This window comes from Tamandua tetradactyla, chromosome 5 (assembly GCF_023851605.1).
Source record: "Tamandua tetradactyla isolate mTamTet1 chromosome 5, mTamTet1.pri, whole genome shotgun sequence".
Classification (NCBI taxonomy): Eukaryota; Metazoa; Chordata; class Mammalia; order Pilosa; family Myrmecophagidae; genus Tamandua; species Tamandua tetradactyla.
In genome coordinates this window covers 67762652-67781171 of record NC_135331.1, presented here as the reverse complement: position 1 = coordinate 67781171, position 18520 = coordinate 67762652, and the positions used below count along the sequence as shown (strand labels likewise).

Here is an 18520-nt window from a genome sequence, read left to right as displayed (position 1 = left end):
TCAGCCAGTCAGCCTCTCCTGTGGAGTTCGTCCAGACCCTTCATTGGAGCAGCTTGCTTCATAGCCTGCCCTACAGATTTTGGACTCTTCCATTCCCACGGCTACATGAGACACCTTTATAAATCTCAAATTTATAGATCTCTCCTGTTGGTTCTGTTTCTCTAGAGAACCGTGACTTATAATACATCCAGCTAAAATCTAGTGGAGCTAGTGATGTTTATGACATAGATTGGTCACTGCTACCCAAAACATCTAAGTAACTTTCCTCAAGATCTGAAAGATCTTACATCTTACAATCACACTGTCTTGGATCCACAGTTTCAAATGACCTTTTGCAAAGCTTTGATCTTGCTGAGAAATAAGAATCTTATCAATCCATCATGTTTGCTAGAGTTCTTCTTTGAACTTTTGCATTGCCACAATAAACTTCTGCGAAAGACTATACACTCATGTTGTGACTGATATGAAGAATATAAATGCAAACACAAAAACAATAAAGTGAATATAGTATTTCAGAATTTCATGTACACCATGTTAAGAGAAAGCAATGCAACTGCTGCCAAGATATCTTTGGATGTGATGATTGAAAGCTACAAAAGAAACATTTGGAATGATGCCAAAATTGTCAATGCACAATTGCATATTTCTCCAAAGTCATTAAGATATTAGTTGCTGCTTTGACATTTCTCCTAAGAAAAGATGAAGAAGAGAAAAAGGATAGTGACTCAGAATCCAAAGATGAAATACCAACAGCAAGAGACCTGCTAGTGCAGTATGTCACAGGTAAATGCTTCAAACACAAGAAAAGTTTGTACAAAGGCAACAAAAGTGCTCAAGAAACAAAAAAAAAAAGGAAGAAAAAGCCAGAAGTGTTTAACCTTTCAGCTATACACCTGATTCGTGATCCCCAAGATTGTACAGAAAAACTATTAAAGCAACCAGAGATCTCTACGGTTACTTTGAGGTGAAGTTGATGCTCATGAACATTATCTCAGGATTGGTGGGGATTCATGAGCTTTTTCTCTTTAATGTCTATTCCTTTGTGCAAAGGTTTCTGCAGCCCCACCAAAGAGAAGTCACAAAGATCCTTCTATTTACTGCACAAGCATCTGATCACCTGGTACCCCCAGAGACCATTTGGTCATTGCCCATGACTATGACCAACAATTTTGTTACTGACAAGAACATTGGTGAAGTCATGACAGTAGGAATCAATACTATAAAAGAGATATCTGGATGTCCTCTAGCCTTGAATGAAAAACTTCCCCAAGACCTGGCCCAGCATCAAACACACAAAGGTAAGAATGTGATGATGTCTGCTGGAACTTTAATTCAGCTCTTCAAACACTAAACCCTCAGATGTTGCAGAAGAAATTCTGGGGTAAGCCTACAGAAGACTCGGTTGAAGTAAGAGTACAAGAATATGGAGAATTCGTAAAGAAAGATTATGTTCCAGGAGCGGAAGTTCTGGAAGTTGAGAAAGAGGGAGAGGATGCTGAAATCGATAAAGATGGGTGGGAAAGTGTGAGTCTTAGCAAGGAGAATGCCGGTGGTGAATTCATGGACATGCACCACTCTTCTGATGAAGAACAGCAAGAAACTTCCAAGAAGTTGAAACCATGCCCATGGACAAACAGAAAGCCAAAGCTTCAGCCATCAGCACCAGTCGGGTTTTAACTCAGCAAGACTTCCAGAAAATTCACACGGCCCAAATGACATAGGACTCAGTGTTGCCCCTGGGAAAGCCAAAAAGAAGAAATATATTGAAATAGTAATGAGGAGTCCAGGGGCAACATTGAGCATCTTCATAGAAAGTCAAAGTCTGACGAGGAGACAAGACTACCAACTGCAGTGGCTGGAAAGATAGACAGGAAATGATTTGTGAGGAAGAAAACCAAAATGAATCCATTTTCCAGTTCTACATATAAGAAGGAAAAACAGAACTTTATGATGATGTGGTTTGGCCAGAATGCCCAGTCAAAAAATAAACATTCCTTCAGAGAAAAACAGATGGCGTTACCAGATGCATTCTTGAAAAAGAGAAAAATGATGAAGTAACTACCAAGCATGTTTTCCATTCCTAGGAAAATGCTGTATTTGTTTCCCTGCTCTGAAAATTAGTAAATCAAGAATGTTTGTTTACATTAAAAAGTTCAGAAGCACTGTATTTTGGAAACTATAGTAAACTTAGTAGAAATTTGGCATTTTAATTTTTATTTTGTGGTGGGAATGTTTGAAGTGTAAACAGTAGCGATGTTGTAAAATCATTTTCATTTGGCATCCATGCAAAAAATTTAATGAATGTCTACTATATGTCACTGTGGGCAAAAGCAAATGAGCCACTGATGTGGCCTCTCTCTTTAAGCCAGCAGGTGAACTCACTGCCCTCGCCCCCTGTGTGGGACATGACTCCCAGTGGTGTAAATTTCCCTGGCAACTTGGGACCTGACTCCCAGGGATAAGCTGGGACCCGGTGCCATGGGATTGAGAAAACCTTCTTGACCAAAAGGGGGAAAAGAGTAATGAGGCAAAAGTCTCAAGAGATTTCAAACAGAGTTGAGAGATTATCCTGGAGGTTATTCTTATGCATTATATAGACATCCGTTTTTAAGGTTATGGTGTACTGGAGTGGCTGGAGGGAAGTACCTGAAACTATTGAGCTGTGTTCTAGTTGCCTTGAGTTTTGAAGATGATTGTATTACCATATAGCTTTTACAATATAACTGTGTGATTGTGGAAACCTTGTGTCTGATGCTCCTTTTAGTCAAGGTATGGGCAGGTGAGTAAAAAAAAAAGCAAACAAACAAATAATAGGGGAGATAAAGGTTAAAAATTGGGTAGATTGAAATACTGTGGGTCAAAGAGAGGCTGGGGTAAGGGGTGTGGGATGTATGAGTTTTTGCAGATGTTCTAAAATGATCATGGGGAAGAATACACAACTATGTGATGATATTATAAGCCACTGATTATATAATATGGTTGGACTATGTGTGTGGATATTTTGTAATAAAATATTTAATATAAAATATTAAAAGAAGATTGCTGACTGCTGCAGTCTGCAACATTGGAGTCTTACTTTTTTTTCATAAATATTTATGTTTTTATCCTTTGTTCAAGAGACAACCTTTATTAGGTCTGCACCTCCATCTAGGTTTTGTTAGAGTTGCTGTTTTTCTGTTAACTGGGTTGAAGAGTTAACCCTGCATGAGTTTGGTAATAAACGATTGGTAATAAATGATACATCCTAGAATATATTAAGCAGATAATCAAAAAGTATTGGAAAATTCCCTTGAGAGATGGGAGAAAAAATATGGAACTATTAAACTTTACCATCAGGGAATCCCCTGATGCTGTGTCAATTGTTAGAGACACCCAAGTCAACAGGCCAAGCCCTTAATCTTGAGGCTTGCTCTTATGAAGCTTATGTAGGTAGCGGAAATGCTTAGCCTGTCTATAGGTATGCCTAAGAGTCACCTCCAGAAGACCTCTTATTTTGCTCAGATGTGGTCTTTCTCTTTCTAGACCCAAATCTACAGGTAGAACCATTGCCCCTCCTACTTGGGACATGACATCCAGGAATGAAAGTCTCCCTGGCTGCATAGGGCATGATCCACAGGTATGAGCCTGGCCCTGGCACCATGGGATCAACAATGCCATCCTGATCAAAAGGGGGGAAGATGTGTAACAAATAAGGTATCAGAGGCTGAGAGTTCAAATAGAGTTGAGAGGATACTTCAGTTACTTCAGAGTAACTGAAGCTCTTATGTAAGCTTCAGTTTGACATTGCTACCTATCATAACTTGTCAAAACCCAATCAAAACCATTACTGCCAATTCTAAAGAATACCTATGGCATTATATAAGATTCTACAAAGGTTCCATGCACTAGGGTAACCCTCCAAAACCTACAACCTCCAGATGGGTCTGTCTACCAGATAAGTAGTGAAATGCAGAGGGGCCAGCCCTTCCAGAACATCAGCTAGTTCCATCTCCCTATCTCATATTATCAACAGCTCCTTCCAACATGAAAAAGTTAGAATAGGCATAGCCCAAATACCCCCAAAAAGTGGGAGAAAAAGGAAAGGAGATGGTGGAGTTAAACAGAGAAATTCAGGTTTAAACAACTGAGTATGATGCTGAATCATTATGCTAATATTTCTTTTAGTCTCCAGTATCTTAGAGCAGCTAGAAACAAAAACCTAAAATTGTGGAATTGTAACCCATACCAAACTCTGAAATCTGTTCTACAACTAATTGTTGTGATGTGCTTTGAAATTTATTGCTTTTATGTATGTACGTTATTTAAAGAGAAGGAGTATAACAGAGAAGATATGATTTAATAAAGGAGTATGACTGCTGAATCATTATATTCATATTTCTGTTGGTCTCCAGTGTCTTGGAGCAACTAGAAGAAAAAATGAAAAATTGTGAAACTGTAACCCACACCAGACATTAAAATCTGTTCTATAACTACTTATAAAAATATACTTGGAAATTTATTGCTTTTTTGTTTGTATGTTATATTTCACAATTTTGAAAAATGTGAAAAAAAAACACATACAAAAATAATTAATTAATTAAAAAGTAAAATAAAAGTAATTGAGGTAAAAAAAATCAGCTTAGATGACACAGCATAAAGTTCTATCTAATAGAATTATCTATTTTAAAATATATATCTTTGTGTAATACCCTTCCATTGAGTATGGACTGGACACAGTGACTTATTTCTAACAAATACAATAAGACAAAGTGTAAATTAGAATCCAGGTCATCCTTGAATGGTTTTGGTTGGGGTTTGACAAGTTATGATAGGTAGCAATGTCTAACTGAAGTTTGCATAAGAGTGACATCCAGATAGCCTCTTGATTCTGTTTGAACTCTCATCCTCTGATACCTTATTTGTTGCACTTCTTTTCCCCTTTTTGGTCAGGATGGCATTGTTGATCCCATGATACCAGGGCCAGGTTCATACCTGTGGATCATCCCCCATGCTGCTGGGGAGACTTTCATCCCTGGGTGTCATGTCCCAAGTAAGAAGGGCAATGGTTCCACTTGCAGAGTTGAGCCCAGAAAGAGAAAGGCCACATTTGATCAACAAAAGAGGTCCTCCAGAGGTGACTCTTAGAAATGTCCTAAGAATTATGGCATCACTCCTTCTGTCTGTTAGACCAGTCATTTCAGCGATGCCAGCCACCAGGTCATGAACAGCTCTTTGGAGAAGGTCACATAGTAAGGAATCGAAGACCCTGTCAACAGCCACATAAATAAGCTTGGAAGCAGATATTTCAGTCTAGTCAAGCTCTCAGATGACTTTAACCTCTGACAACATCTTAGCTGCACTCTCAAAAGACTTCCCAAACCTAGGCTGCGCCCAGATTTCTGACCCTCAGAGACTGTGTGAAAGGCTATTTGCTTAAGTTGCCCCTAAATTTTGGGGTAATTTGCTATGTAGCAAAACATCACCAATACTGTGGGTGGTGGAAGGGAAAGATGTTTTAAAAAGTTCAATTATTGAGTTCTTGGTAAGATGGCAGAGTAGGGAGTTTCAAGACTGAGTTCGTCCTCCAGGGCAGCTAGTAAACTCCCAGAAACTGAGTGAAACACCTCTTCAGGGCCCCAGACACCAGGAGAATGCTGTAAATCACCCAAAGAAGGGCAGAAGGAAGAGAATGACAACCTACAGAGAAGAGCTGTGAGTAAAACTCTCCACACTGCAGAGGCTTGTGCCCCTCCCCTAGCCTCCCAGCAGGTTGCCAAGGGACCCAGCTTGACTAGAAATAAAAGTCCTCTTCTGCAAAAAAAGGGGAAGGGGGGCTGTGCATGGCCTAGCACTGTTCATGGCTTTTGATTAGTGAATTCAGATCGCTGGGTCCTGGCTAGGAGCTATGGTTTCACTGCCCCAGACAAAAGCAGGTAGCAGCCTCTGTTTCAACCCTGCCCCCAAAAAGCAGAGTCCACTAAGAATTTAGGTCTCTAGGGAAGAGTTTGCCATAGACAACTATCTGCTGGGCAGGCAAGGAAAGTGCAGATTTGGGGAGCCATCAAGAGAAGTTTGGTGTCCTTGCAGGTCTCTTCTCCAAGGCACTTTAGAACCAATCTATGACCCCTTTGTGGGTCCCTAGCTCTGTTTGGACTGGGAAATACTGGCTTGGGAAAGTCCTCTCCAGGGTAACCCTCCTCCCAGAATTTGCCCTCCAGACAACAGCAGTTAGAGACAATGAAAGGAGTGTTAAAAACAAACAAACAAACAAAAAACTATAGAGGCAAGTTGAAAACAAACAGAACAGATCAACATTCCCAGAGAAGGAACAGAGGAAAGGCAAGCTTTCTCTTGGGGGTGAAACAATTGCACAGATAGAGAGAGAAACTGACCTCCAGAATAAACTCATCAAGATCATCAGATGCCTGTAGGCAAGAGGAAAAAACTACAAGCTCTATTAAGAAACAGGAAGTTGTGGCCCAGAGGAACAAATTAAAACTTGAGGAGACAGAATTTTGAACAATTTATCAAAGATGTTCAAACAAATCTCCTCAATGAACTCAAGGGGATGAAGGAAAATATGACTAAGAAAAAAAGAATATTAAGAAAACACCATGTTGTTGGTAGTTCTAAATGAATTGTTTGTTTTCTTAAATAAACAAGTTAACAACAACAAAAGAAGACAGTATGTGAGCACAAGAATTGAAAATATAAAAAGAAACATAACAGAAATGTTAGGTATGACACAATAAAAAAGATTTAAAATATACTATATGAGATCATTGCTCTCCCCCTCTACATGGGACATGACATCCAGGGATGAAAATTTCCCTGGCAGTATGGGAGATGACTCCCAGGGATGTGTCCAGCCCTGGCACCATAGGATCAACAATTCCATCCTAACCAAAAGCGGGAAAAGAAGTGTAACAAATAAAGTATCAGTGGCTGAGAGAGTTCAAATAGGGTCGAGAGGCTACTCTGGAGGTCACTCTTATGTAAGCTTCAGTTAGACAATGCTACATCATAACTTGCCAAACCTTAACCACAGCCATTACTTCCAATCCTAAAGAATACCTAAGGCAATATATAAGATTCTACAAAGGTTCCACACACCAGGGTAACTTTCCAAAACTCTATAACCTCCAGATGGGTCCCTGGACCAGTAAGTCTTGAAACCTAGAGGGCCCAGCCTCTCCAGAACATCAGCTAGTTCCATCTCCCTACCCCAGATTATTGACAACTCCTTCCAACATGAAAAAGTTAGAACAGCCATAGCCCAAATACTCCTAAAGAGTGGGAAAGAAAGATCAAAGGTGATGGTGGAGTTATACAGAGAAAGTAGGGTTTAATGAACGAATATGATTGCTGAATCATGAAACTGATATTTCTTTTAGTCTCCAGTATCTTAAGTAAAAACCTAAAATTGTGGAATTGTAACCCACACCAAACTCTGAAGTTTGTTCTATAACTAATTGTTGTGATGTACCTTGAACTTTATTGGGTTTTTTTTTATATATGTGTTATTTTTCCCGAAAAAAAGAGTCGGTTGTGATGATAAAAAAATATTTATCCTTCTAGCCTCCTATATTCTGGATCAGCTAGAAGGAAAAATCTAAGATGATGGTATGGTAGCCCATTACTAACTCTGAGATCTGTCCTGTAACTATTTGTGGAAGAGTGCATTAAAAACTATTGCTTTTTTTTTCTTTTCTTTGTATATATGTTAATTACACACTATTAAAAAAGTTTAAAAAAACACTAGCAAATAAAGTTTTACTATTTTTTTGAGAAAAAAATACACTAGAGGCATAAAACAACAAATTTGAACAAGCAGAAAAAGTAATCAGCAAGCTAGATGACAGGACATTTGAAAACTTATAGACAAAAGACAGAGGAAAGAATAGAAAAAAAATGAGCAGGGTCTCAGGAAATTGAATGACAGCACAAAACACAAAAACCTATGTGTCATGAGTGTCCCAGAAGGAGAAGAGAAAGGAAAGGGGGTAAAAATAATATTTGAGGAAGTAATGGATGAAAATTCCTCAACTCTTATGAACTACACAAATATATATGTTCAAGAAGCACAATGTACTCCAAAGATTAAATTAATAAATCCTAGTAGACCTACTCTGAGATGCGTATTAATCAGAATAGCAAATGGCAAAGATCAAGAGAGGATCCTGAAAGCAGCAAGAGAAAAGTGATTCATCATATGCAATGGAAACATAATAAGGCTAAGCACCAATTTCTCATGACAAACCATGGAGGTGAAAAAGTAATGGTATAATATACTTAAGATAATGAGAGAGGAAAACTTTCAGCCAAGAATTTGTTATCCAGAAGAACTTTCCTTCAAAAATGAGGGAGATAATGTTTGAAAATGGATAGAGATTGTAGCACATTATGTTGAATGTAATTCACAGCACTATGTGTGATCATGCTTGAAAGGGTAAGTTTACAGGTATCTATGTCACTAGAATGTAAACTACAGGATAAAACATGAGGCTGTATTAACACAATGGACAACATGATTAACATTACATATATAAAAATGCTCTTCCACAAGCTAGGACAAATGTACATCATTATTATAAAGAGTTAATTATAGAATGATATATGGCGGAAAATGCACCAATTGCAAAGTGTGGACAATAGTTAACAGTAAATATTTTGATATTCTTTAGTCAACAGTATCAAATATACTACACCAATGCTAGGGGATTTTTTTTTTGAGTAATAAAAATGTTCTAAAATTAATTGTTGTGATGAATGCATAACTGTGTGATGATATTGTGAGTCATTCACTAAATACTTTGGATGAATTATATGGTGTGTGAATATATCTCAATAAAACTGCTTATAAATTGAGGGAGAGTTTAAAATATTAACAGACAAACAGAAACAGAACTCATCAGCAAGGGAGATGCCCTACAAGAAATACTAAAGGGATCTACAGGTTGAAATGAAAAGACAAGAGAGAGGGGTTTAAAGCAGAGTGTAGAAATTAAGATTATCAGTAAGGGTAACTAAAAGGTTAAAAAGAGAAAAATAAGATATGAAATAAAAAAAAAAAAACCATAATGGGAGTTAGGAAGTGAAAGTGCCAAGATGGCAGCTTAGCAAGGTATGGGATACAGTTTGTCCTCCAGAGCAGCTAAAAAATAACCAGAAACAGTACAGAAAGCTCCTGGGGCCACGTCAGTGACTGGACACACAGCATATCCCAGTCTGGACCAGCTGGACCAGCTGCGAGCCCCCACAGAATCATGTGTTCCCCAAGCCACAGCAGCCAGTGCCCCTCCCCCACAGGCTGCTTCCCAGAGGGTAAAGAGACTTTACCAGCAGCAGGCGCTGAGCGCAATAAAACTCCAATTGTGGAATTAATTCACAAATTCTTACTACTAAAAATAGGCCCCCAGCTCAGGTGTACTGGTTAAAGCGGAGGTGGCTGATTTTTGCCCAGCACCGAGGGGGCAGGGCTGATGGAAAAAGAAAAAAAAAAGAAACAGAGTTTTTTTTGGATTGGATAGCACATGATACTTGAAAGGGTCTGGGCCCTGAAGGAAAGGAGGGGGCACAGACATCTGAAGATACACAAAGTAACATACCAACTTATGCTCTTGATTGGCAAATCTGAGGAATGGGTACCCTGCTCTGAAAAGGATTTTTCTCTTTCTTCTTTTGTGACTGTGTTTCTATAGCTTGGCTGCCTTTGGATATAGTGGAATGGCTTCTCAGGCTGCAACTGCCCAAGACATAGGCAGAAACAAGCTTGTTTGAGAGTTTGTCTGGAGCCTGTGCCTTCCCCAGGGGAGAGGTGGGGCCCAGCTCAGGTGGATTCCCTCCCTCAAGGAATTCAGACCCCAGGGCTGGAAATTTGAAGCCATTAAAGCCAGTTTACAACCTCTCCTCTGTCTCAATCACACCCCAAGCAGGGAGAGTCTGCCAAAGTTAAAGGTACCACATCATCTTATGCTGGTGGGACCTACAGGCAGAAAATCGCCACATACTGGGCAGGATAAGAAAATCACAGAGCTGAGAGACTTCACAGGAAAGTCATTCAACCTGCTGGGTCTCACCCTCAAGGAAAACTGACACAGGTGACCCTTTCCTCCTGACAGGAGGTCAGTTTGGTTTCAGAAAATCTGGCTGGGGTCTATAATACCTAAGTAGACCCTCCTAAGGGTGGGGGTGGGGGGGGAAGGCACCATACAGGCAGGATAAGAAATAAGAAAAGAAGAACTGAAAAATTCTGATCCGTTAAACAAAATCTAAGCTAGTGGTCCAGAATAGGCTGAACTGAATGTCAAAGAACAGACAGACAACAAAGTCATCCAGCAAGAATATCCTAGGTAAAAGAAGAGAAAACAATCTTCAGAATAAACAAATTTACAGACTGTGCAACAGGACTAGATACAAAAACTCAAAAATGGACAGCACAATAATACCTAATTGTAAAGTAATCATGTTAAAACACTGAATGAAGCTGCATCCGAGCTATAGGTTTTTGTTTTGTTTTGTTTTGTTTTGTTTTTACTACTATTACTTTTATTTTTTTCTCTATATTAACATTCTATATCTTTTTCGGTTGTGTTGCTAGTTCTTCTAAACCGATGCAAATGTACTAAGAAACGATGATCATGCATCTATGTGATGATGTTAAGAATTACTGATTGCATATGTAGAATGGTATGATTTCTAAATGTTGGGTTAATTTCTTTTTTTCCGTTAATTAATTAAAAAAGAAATGTAATGGAGAGGCTGGAGGGAACTGCCTGAAAATGTAGAGCTGTGTTCCAGTAGCCATGTTTCTTGAGGATGATTGAATAATGATACAGCTGTCACAAAGTGACTGTGTGATTGTGAAAAGCTTGTGTCTGATGCTCCTTTTATCTACCTTGTCAACAAAGGAGTAGAACATATGGAATAAAAAGAAATAATAGGGGAACAAATGCTAAAATAAATTTAGTTTGAAATGCTAGTGATCAATGAAAGCAAGGGGTAAGGGGTATGGTAGGTATAATCTTTTTTTTTTCTTTCTTTCCTGTGTTCGTTTTATTTCTTTTTCTATTGCTTTTTATTTCTTTTTCTGAATTAATGCAAATGTTCCAAGAAATGAATATGCAACTAAGTGATGATATTGTGAATTACTGATTATGTATGTTGATGTTTTATTTTGTTTCTTTATTTTTTAATTAATAAATAAATTTTTTTAAAAATTAAAAAAAAAAAGAATAAACAAATTAAGGTGATTAAATGCCTAGATGCCAGCAAAAAAAAAATAAAACGAATCACACTAGGAAAATCAAAGCTATGACCCAGTCAAAGGAAAAAACCAACAATTCAAATGAGATACAGGAGTTGAAACAATTCATTCAGAATGTTCAAACAGACATGGAAAACCTCATCAAAAATCAAATCAATGAATTGAGGGAGGATGTAAAGAAGGCAAGGAATGAACAAAAAGAAGAAATTGAAAGTCTGAAAAAACAAATTACAGAACTTATGGGAATGAAAGACACAGTAGAAGAGTTGAAAAAAACAATGGAAACATACACTGTTAGATTTAAAGAGGGAGAAGATAGGATTAGTGAACTGAAGGATGGAACATCTGAAGTCCAACAAGCAAAAGAAAATATAGGGGAAAAATGGAAAAATATGGGCAGGGACTCAGGGAATTGAATGACAATATGAAGCGCATGAATATACATGTTGTGGGTGTCTCAGTAGGAGAAGAGAAGGGAAAAGGAGGAGAAAAACTAATGGAGGAAATTATCACTGAAAATTTCCCAACTCTTATGAACGACTTCAAATTACAGATCCAAGAAGTGCAGAATAGCCCAAAAAGAGTACATTCAAATAGACGTATTCCAAGACACTTACTAATCAGAATGTCAGAGGTCAAAGAGAAAGAGAGAATCTTGAAAACAGCAAGAGAGAAGCAATCCATCACATACAAGGGAGGCCCAATATGACTATGCATAGATTTCTCAGCAGAAACCATGGAGGCGAGAAGACAGTGGGATGATATATTTAAATTACTAAAAGAGAAAACTGCCAACCAAGAATTCTATATCCAGCAAAATTGTCCTTTAAAGTGAGGAAGAAATTAAAACATTTTCAGACAAAAAATCACTGAAAGAATTTGTGGCCAAGAGACCAGCTCTGCAAGAAATACTAAAGGGGGCACTAGAGGCAGATATGAAAAGACAGTAGAGAGAGGTGTGGAGAGGAGTACAGAAATGAAGACTATCAATAAAGGTAAAAAGAAGAAAAATTAGATATGACATATAAAATGCAAAAGGCAAAATGGTTGAAGAAAGTATTACCCATACAGTAATAACACTAAATGTTAATGGATTAAACTCACCAATCAAAAGACATAGACTGGCAGAATGGATAAAAAAACAGGATCCTTCTATATGCTGTCTATAGGAAACACATCTTAGGCCCAAAGATAAACATAGGTTGAAAGTGCAAGGTTGGGAAGAGATATTTCATGCTAACAACAATCAGTAAACAGCAGGAGTAGCTACACTAATATCCAACAAATTAGACTTCAAATGTAAAACAGCTAAAAACAGACAAAGAAGGATACTATGTATTAATAAAAGGAACAATTCAACAAAAAGACAACAATCATAAATATTTATGCACCAAGTCAGAATGCTTCAAAATACATGAGGCAAACACTGAAGAGAGAAATAAACACATCTACCATAATAGTTGGAGACTTCAATTCCACACTCTCATCAATGGAAAGAACATCTAGACAGAGGATCAATAAAGAAACAGAGAATTTGAATAATACAATAAATGAGCTAGACTTAACAGACATTTATACAACATTACACCCCACAACAGCAGGATATACCGTTTTTTCAAGTGCTCATGGATCAGTACAAGGATAAACCATATGCTGGGTCACAAAGCAAGTCTCAATAAATTTAAAAAGATTGAAATCATACAACACTTTCTTAGATCATAAAGGAATGAAGTTGGAAATCAATAATAGGCAGAGTGCCAGAAAATTCACATATATGTGGAGGCTTAACAACACACTCTTAAACAACCAGTGGGTCAAGGAAGAAATTATATCTCGAGGCAAATGAAAATGAAAACACAACATATCAAAACTTATGGGATGCAGCAAAGGCAGTGCTCAGAGGGAAATTTATTGCCCTAAATGCCTATATCAAAAAAGAAGAAAGGCCAAAAATTCAGGAATTAACTGTCCACTTGGAAGAACTAGAGAAAGAATAGCAAACTAACCCCAAAGCAAGCAAAAGGAAAGAAATAATGAAGATTAGAGCACAAATAAATGAAATTGAGAACATGAAAACAATTGAGAAAATCAGCAAAACCAGAAGTTGGTTCTATGAGGAAAATCAACAAAACAGATGGACCCTTAGCAAGACTGACAAAAAGAAGAAGAGAGAGGATGCAAATACATAAGATCAGAAATGGAAGAGGAGACATAACCATGGACCCGACAGAAATAAAGGAAGTAATGACAGGATACTATGAACTACATTATGCTAATAAATATGACAATGTAGATGAAATGGACAACTTTCTAGAAAGGCATGAACAACCAACATTGATTCAAGAAGAAATAGACAGCCTCAACAAACCAATCACAAGTAAAGAAATTGAATCACTCATTAAGAACCTCCCCCAAAAGAAAAGTCCAAGACCAGATGGCTTCACATGTGAATTCTACCAAACATTCCAGAAAGAATTAGTACCAATCCTGCTCAAACTCTTCAAAAAAACTGAAGAGGACAGAAAGCTATTCTACGAAACTCATTCTACGAAGCCAACATCACCCTCATACCAAAGCCAGACAAAGATATTACAATAAAATAAAACTACAGAACAATTTCTCTAATGAATATAGATGCAAAAATTCTCAACAAAATTCTAGCAAATCAAATCCAGCAGCACATTAAAAGAATTATGCACCATGACCAAGTAGGATTCATCCCAGGTATGCAAGGATGGTTCAACATAAGAAAATCAATTAATGTAATACACCATATCAACAAATCAAAGCAGAAAAACCACAAGATCATCTCGATCGATGCAGAAAAGGCATTTGATAAAATTCCACATCCTTTCCTGTTAAAATACTTCAAAGGATAGGAATAGAAGGTAACTTCCTCAACATGATAAAGGGAATATATGAAAACCCACAGCTAACATCATCCTCAATGGGGAAAAACTGAAAACTTTCCCCCTAATATCAGGAACAAGACAAGGATGTCCACTATCACCACTTTTATTCAACATTGTGTTGGAAGTTCTAACCAAAGCAATTAGACAAGAAAAAGAAATACAATGCATCAAAATTGGAAAGGAAGAAGTAAAACTCTCACTGGTTGCAGATGATATGATACTATATGTCAAAAACCCCAAAAAATCCACAGCAAAACTACTAGAGCTAATAAATAAATAACCAGCAAAGTGGCAGGTTGCAAGATCAACACTCAAAAATCTGTAGTGTTTCTATACACTAGTAATGAACAATCTGAGGGGGGAAATCATGAAAAAAATTCCATTTACAATTGCAACCAAAAGAAAATGATTGTATAATGATACGGCTTTCACAACGTGACTGTGTGATTGTGAAAACTTTGTGTCTGATGCTCCTTTTATCTACTTTGTCAACAGATGAGTAAAACATATGAAATAAAAATACATAGGGGGAAGAAATGTTAAAATAAATTTAGATTGAATGCTACTGATCAATGAAAGGGAGGGGTAAGGGGTATGGTATGTATGAATTTTTTTCTGTTGTCTTTTTATTTCTTTTTCTGAATTGATGCAAATATTCTAAGAAATGATCATGATGAATATGCAACTATGTGATAATATTGTGAATTACTGATTATATATGTAGAATGGAATGATCATGAGTTAAGAATGTTTGCATTTGTTTGTTGCTGTATTTTTTTAAATTTAAAATAAAAAAATAAAATAAAAACCCTACAATGAATAAAATGGTTGAAGTACTGCGTATAAGTAATAACATTAAATGTTAATGGATTAAACTCCCCAGTCAAAAGACAGATTGGTAAATTGGAAAAAAAGTATGATCCAAATATAAAGTCACATTAAGCCCAAGAGATTCCCCTTAAACCAAGAACATAAAAAGGTTGAAAGTGAGAGCTAGAAAAAGATATTCCACACAAACCATACTAAAAAAGAGCCAATATTAATATCGGACAAGACAGACTTTATAAGCAAAGCTGTTATAAGAGACAAAGGACACTTTAATAACAATTAAAGGGGCAATCCACCAAGAAGAAGTAACAATCATAAACTATGCATCTAACAAGGGTGCCCCAAAATACAAATGCTGGTAAAACTGAATGGAGAAATAGACATCTCTACAATAATAGTTGGAGACTCCAAAACACCACTCTCATCAATAGATAGAGCATCTGACAGAGGATCAATAAAGAAACAAAGAACTTGAATAATATGATAAAAGAACTAGAGCTAACCAATATATATAGGACACAGCACCCCAAAACAGCAGGATGTACACTCCTTCCAAGTGTTCATGGATCATTCTCTAGCATAGAACACATTCTGAGTCACAAAACAAGTCTCAATACATTTTTTTAATTGAAATTATACAAAGCATTTTCTCTGATCATAACAGAATGAAGCTGAAAATCAATAAAGGCATCGAACACAAAAATTCACAAATATATGAAGGTTAAACAACACTGTTAAATATCCAATGAGTCAAAGAAGAAATGTCTACATTTAAAAAAGAAGACACTATCCTATATTGCTGACACTCCCTTTCAACATGAAAAAAGTTAGAACGGGCATAACTCAAATATCCCTAAAGACTGGGAGAAAGATCAAAGGAGACAGAGGAGTTATAACAGAGAAGTTAGGGTTTAACAAATGAGTGTGACTTTTTGTATCATATTGATACTTCTTTTTAGTACCCAGTACCTTGGAACATCTAGAAGGAAAAATCTGAAATTGTGGAACTGTAAACCATACCTAACTTTGAAATCTGTTTTATAACTACCTATTAAAATGTACTTCAAAGTTTATTGCTTTTCAGTATATATTTCGTATTTCACAATTTAAAAAAAGAAGAAACAGCTAAAATCAAAGATCTAGTTGCACAACCACAGAATGAGAAAAAGGATACTTAACTATTACAAAAGCAAGCAGAAAGAAATAACAAAGATTAGAGCAGAAATAAATGAAAATGAGAATTAAAAAACAACAGAATTAACAAAACCAAAAGTTGGTTCTTGTTAGCTAATGAGGTTGAACTCCAGTGTAAGGGAATAGATAGGAGTGAAGGTGGTTCTCTAGTGGGTCTAGAAGTTATTGAAGATGAACAAGACTGAAAGGGGGTTCCTACATGTCCCGCTGATTCACACTAGAAATATGAATTAGTTTGCACAAGAATTACTTCAAAGATGATTCTTGTACAGAGTATTTAGTCCAGGGTATACGAGGAAAACTGCTATTGCATTCTATGAGCTATGTTCAAAAAGGAAACTATCAGCACTACCACAGCAACAGCAGAGGTAAATAATGGGAGAAGGGGCAAGAGTTAAGAGGAGGTTTAGATTTCCTACTTTATCAAGGATGTGTTTACTGGTTTTCTTTTTCTTGGGAACAATGAAATTATCTAAAATTGAGAATGTTAATGGACTGTGGACTTTGGGCCCTCTACATGATGCCCAATGAATACAGGTGGCTGAAAGATGCACTGATGGAGAAGTAGATTGGTGAATGATGGTGTGTACTTATAAACAAAGGTTGTGCTGCTACAAAAAAGGAAGAAAATCATGAGGCATGCAACAATGTGAACATGTGGGACATTTGATGAGATAAAATAAGCCAGAAACAAAAAAACAACAATGGTATGGTCACTTTTAGAAAATGCTTATAAGAAAACAGGGGCCTAGATTGTAAGCTTTTAGAGTAGACACATTAAGTCCGGAGTGGTGATTATGATTTCTGGATTTTGAGAGGCTGTTTGATATATATATATAACCTGATATTTAGAGATAAGAATGAAGCCGAACAAGTTGGGGTTAAAGTAATTCAGAACATTGGGTAAGGAAGACAAAGTCTATATTTTAGAACCACACATACTCTTTGAGACCAATGGAAGAAAGGTTTATTTGGTGTGGAACTGAAATTTTCTGTAGTGCATAATCTAATTCAACCTATCTGTATAGCTCATTTGAACAACTGAAATACAGGATACACAGAATAAGAAAGAGCTCCTTTAATCCTGTATAGATTATTGTAATGCCTGGATACATCCTAGAGTATATTAAGTAGATAATAAAAAAGCATTGACAAAGTTCCCTGAAAAATGGGAGAATGAATAGGGAACTATTAAACCTTACCATCAGGGAATCCCGATATTGTGTCAAACTCTAGGGACACCCAAATCAATAGGCCATGCCCTCGATCATAAGGCTTACTCTTATGAAGCTTATGTGGGTAGCAAAGAAGCTTACACTACCTATAGGAATGCCTAAGTGTTACTTCTGGAGGACCTCTTTTGTTACTCAGATGTGGCCTCACTCTCTGCAAGTGAAATCATTGCCCTCCCCCCTACATAGGACATGACATTCAGGGGTGAAACTTTCCCTGGCGACATGGGAATGAATGGGAATGACTTCCAGGGATGAATCCAGACCTGGCACTGTGGGATCAACAATTCCATCCTGACCAAAAGGGGGAAAAGAAGTGTAGTCAATAAAGTATCAGTGGCAGAGAGAGTTCAAATAGAGCCGAAAGGCTACTCTGGAGGTTGCTCTTACACAAGCTTCAGGTAGACCTTGCTACCTATCATAACCTGCCAGCTCTCAATCAGGACCATTCCAGCCAATCCTAAACAACACCTAGGGCAACATATAAGATTCGACAAGGGTTCCATGCACTGGAGTAACTTTCCAGAAACCTACAACTTCCAGATGGGTCCCTGGTCCAGGTAAGTCTTGAAACCTAACCCAGCCTCTCCAGTACATCAGATAGTTTCATCTCCCTACCCCATTTTAGTGACAGACCTTTCCAATATCAAAAATGTACAATTGCCATATCCCAAACACCCCTAAAGAGAGGGATGGAAAAGATCAAAGAAGTTGGTGAAGTTGCACAGAAAGATAGGATTTAACAAATGAGTACGAATGCTGAATCATTAGATTGATCTCTTTTCGACTCCAGTATTATATAGAGCAGCTGAAAGTATCAACCTGAAATTATGAAATTGTAACCCATGTCAAAATCTAAAATATGTTGTACAATTAATTGTGGTGCTGTGCTTTGAAATTTATAACCTTTTTGTATATATGCTATTTTTCACAAAAAAAGGAAAGAAAAGTTGATTGTGATGATAAAAAAATATTTAAGGGTGGACCACGGTGGCTCAGTGGCAGAGTTTTTGCTTGCCATCCTGGGGACCTGGGTTCGATTCCTGGTGCCTGCCCACGTTTATATATATATATTTTATATATATATTTAAGCCCTCTAGCTTCCTATA

At 37.2% G+C, this 18520-nt stretch overlaps 1 pseudogene; it reads left to right on the top strand.

The window, feature by feature from the left end:
* Positions 1–210: 210 nt before the first annotated feature.
* On the top strand, positions 211–2058 carry LOC143682490 (protein SDA1 homolog pseudogene; annotated as a pseudogene).
* Positions 2059–18520: the final 16462 nt, after the last annotated feature.